Genomic DNA, 4,203 nt, shown 5'->3' with positions numbered 1-4,203 from the left:
GGCTGTGGAGAAAGAGAGAGGGGGGGGGGGCGGAGGGGAATGTGGAGAGAGAGATAGGGGGGTCGGAGGGGGCGGGACTGTGGAGAGAGAGACAGAGAGAGAGGGAGGGAAAGAGAGACAGGGACTGTGGAGAGAGAGAGAGTGTGTGTGTGTGTGTGTGGGGAGAGAGAGAGGGAGAGACTGTGGAGAGAGAGAGAAAGAGAGAGAGAGAGGATGTGTGTGTGTGTGTGTGTGTGTGTGTGTGTGTGTGTGTGTGTGTGTGTGTGTGTGTGTGGAGAGAGAGAGAGAGAGAGAGTGAGTGTGTGTGTGTGTGTGTGTGTGTGTGTGTGTGTGTGTGTGTGTGTGTGTGTGGAGAGAGATAGAGAGACTGTGGAGAGAGAGAGAGAGAGAGAGAGAGAGAGAGAGACTGTGGAGAGAGAGTGTGTGGGGGAAGGGGGGCATATATATATATATATATATATAGAGAGAGAGAGAGAGAGAGAGAGAGAGAGAGAGACTGTGGAGAGAGAGAAAGAGAGAGAGTGTGTGTGTGTGGAGAGAGAGAGAGAGAGAGAGAGAGAGAAAGAAAGAGACTATGGAGAGAGAGAGAGAGTGTGTGTGTGTGTGTGGAGAGACACAGAGAGAGAGAGAGACAGAGAGAGAGAGAGTGTGTGTGTGTGGAGAGACACACAGAGAGAGAAACTGTGGAGAGAGAGAGAGAGAGAGAGAGAGTGGGTGGAGAGAGAGAGAGAGAGAGAGAGAGAGAGAGAGAGAGAGATTGTGTGTGTGTGTGTGTGTGGAGAGAGACTGTGTGTGTGTGTATGTGTGTGGAGAGAGAGAGAGAGACTGTGTGTGTGTGTGTGTGTGTGTGTGTGTGTGTGTGTGTGTGTGTGTGGAGAGAGAGAGAGATACTGTGGACGAACGAACGAACATTTTTATTCAATAAAGGCCTTGGCCCCTGATGAAGGGGATCAGTGAACACAAATTGTCACATGTGTGTGTGGAGAGACACAGAGAGAGAGAGAGAGAGAGAGAGAGAGAGAGAGACTGTGGAGAGAGAGAGAGGGGGGGACTGTGGAGAGGGAGAGAGACAGAGAGGGACAGAGAGAGACAGAGAGAGAGAGAGGAGAGAAGAGAGAGAGAGAGAGGGGGGTGGGGGTGGGGCTACATCAGTCACAATTCACGGTATCCACACCCGTTGTGCCTTCAGAGCCTGTTGTCTTGAAGAGAGGGGAATCCTATCAGAGAATTAATGACAGGTGGGCACAGAGGGTGGCTTGCTTTATGTATTATTTTAATCCCCCGTCCACCCTCCTCAGCTTTCTACACGCCCATGTATCAAAAGCAGTAGTGAGGTCAACCTGACTTCATTTTGCCAGTGAAACAAGATATTGGTATCAAAATGCCGAAACGTTCAAACCCATAGTGGAGTGGTTTGCTGCCGTGATATAACAATATAATCAGATGCTGTCATTGGCTATGATATCAAACCACTTCCTGATTCAGTAAATCTAATGTGGTGTGGTGTAAAAAAAAAAAAAAAAGAAAAAAAAAAAAAAAAAAGGATATATATATATATATATATATAATAACTATACCTTAGTGCATAATAATTACGTTCATTCTGAAAGCTGTGAACTGATGTGTAGAATTTTGCGATGTGTCAACCGGTTCTGTTCTGTTCTGATTATAAACTCTGGCTTGTTGTTGCTCATGTTTTTTTCTGAATTGAACGGTGTATTTCACCTTGTTTCTTGATATTTAAAAAAAAATGTTTAAAACAACCGGTTCTGTTTCAGATAGCAAACCCCGGAGCTGTCCACGGATTTACAGTTCGTGCGGTTCATGAGCAACAAGGCGAAACCCACCAACGCCATTTACCTACCAACGCTCACATATCAGTGCCAGACATGGTCCTTAACAAAAGCCCTCGAGAGAAAACTGGTCACCTGTGAAATGAAATGCTTGAGAAAAGCAGTGGACAAGACCAGGAGAGACAAGATCAGGAATGAGGTGATACGATACATGGTAGGAACAAAACCAGTACTACAACACATAGAACAACACAGGATCAAGCGGTTTGGACACCTCACACGTATGCCTCTGAACCAACCAGCTCTTCGGGCATACAACACCAAATACTCTGGCTGGAGACGGAGCCAGAGGAAGACCAAGACGGCACTGGAGCGGCGACTCAGTGGCAGGCAGACACCCTCAGAGCTCACGAGATGTCCCTCCTCCAGGCCACTCGCCCTGCTGCAGACAGACAACTGTATCTCCTCGCGACGCCCACCGGTACAAGCGGAAGGAAAAAGTAAAGAAAACGGTTCATGTTTTCCCACGAAACGCCACCTGAAAAAACACAGTGCTCACGAACAGGAAGCCTGGCCTTGCATAATGTACATGTCCAGCAAATCTGTGGGAGAGATGAGATCTTTCCTCCTTCGTCCTCATCTCCTTGACCATCTGACTGACCACTGACAGGAAAAGGGAGGTGGTGGAGGAGAGAATCCCCAGGCTGTCCAGTGGAATGGACAATGACCAGGCGGTTGTGTGGGGATCATTATGGGTTGTGGTCATTACGGCTCCTCCTCGTTACCAGAGATGAAGGAGATAACCGAAAACGGTGATTCATGCACATGGGGTCTTGGTCATGGGCGTGCCTCTCTCTCTCTCTCTCTCTCTCTGTCTGTCTGTCTGTCTGTCTGTCTCTCTCTGTCTATGTGTGTGTGTCTCTGTCTCTCTTTGTCTCTCTCTCTGTCTCTCTCTCTCTTTGTCTTTCTCTGTCTCTTTCTCTCTGTCTCTCTCTGTCTGTCTGTCTCTCTCTGTGTGTCTCTTTGTGTGTGTGTGTGTGTGTGTGTGTGTGTGTGTGTGTGTGTGTCTGTCTCTCTCCCTCTCTCTCTCTCTCTCTCTCTCTCTCTCTGTCTCTGTTTCTGTCTCTCTCTCTCCCCCCTCTCTCTGTCTCTCTCTCTGTCTCTCTTTCTGTCTCTCCACGCCCCCCCTCCCCCAAACCCTTTGGACTGTGGGGACGGGAATGGTGGGGTTGGGTAGGGTGGGGGATTATCTCGAGAATCTTGTTAAGGAGGCTGGAGATTGGGCTAATTACGCACCGCTGGGAGGGAAGGTTAGGTGTGTCATGGACACCTCGCTTGACCAGGCCAGAGCCGGTGCTCTCCCCTCGGACAGCTCTTTTGTCGTGGTTTGTTCCTGCCTTCAGGAACAATACTGTGGGGTCCCCAGTACTGTGAGGGGGGGGGGGGGGGGGGGGGGGCCAAGGTGAATCCTAACTCACAGCTGGTCTTTTGAAAGTGGGGGAGGCCATGTGCCCGCCCTCTGCCCTGTGCTTTGTGGACTTGGGGAAGAAGAAAATTAACACTCTTGTCGCAGAGAGTTTTTTTGTTATATAGAGAGAAAAACGGAAGAAGAACATCAAAGGGGAGATGATTTTATAATCCTGTCAGAAAGGGTTGCAAGAGAGGAAGGGAAAATGAAAATCGGGATATTATATCGATAATACTCCATTAAAGAGATGGAGAGAAAAAAAAAGGTGGGGGACGGGAGGAGCAGAAGAGGGGGCGAGGGGGGGAGGGGGGCGGGAGATGGTAGATTGAGAGACTGAGGGCAGAGAGAGAGAGAGAGAGAGAGAGAGAGAGAGAGAGAGAGAGAGAGAGAGAGAGAGAGAGATTCGCGGGAAAAACAGTGGTATGTCGTGTCAAGCCTGGTCTCAGCTCCTCTCAAAAGAAAAGAGTAAAGATAACCCTGTGTGTTATTTGAGGACATCAGCGGAGAATGAGATGTTTCGAACACAGTGCGACTCCAACCAGAAAGACTAAATTACCCATTATAATAAATTTGAGACCGCCACATGCTTCAACTTGTCATTTGAGTTCTAAGAGTCATGTCTTTGCAGGATCGTCAAAAAAACGTATAGGAGCGCTTGAAGTCATGATGACGTTGAAATACACCAAAACGCATTCCAACTCATTGGTAAATGTGTTAAGACTTAATAAAAGCCCGTATGGGAAGTACGAACATCTAGGAGCATGACTAGAATATACATGCATGTCTTTTGTATCTTTGCTTAAGCCTGGCGTGTTCACCCCCCCCCCACCCCCCCCCACACCCCCCCCCACCCCCCCCCCCACACCCACCCCACCCCCCCCCCCCCCCCCGGCTCCCTCTGTGTTTGTTTGTTTATCTCTCTTTCTGTCTGTCAGTTACTCT

The sequence above is a fragment of the Babylonia areolata genome, chromosome 6 (genome assembly GCF_041734735.1).
Source record: "Babylonia areolata isolate BAREFJ2019XMU chromosome 6, ASM4173473v1, whole genome shotgun sequence".
NCBI lineage: Eukaryota > Metazoa > Mollusca > Gastropoda > Neogastropoda > Buccinidae > Babylonia > Babylonia areolata.
This window is presented reverse-complemented; position numbering follows the sequence as displayed.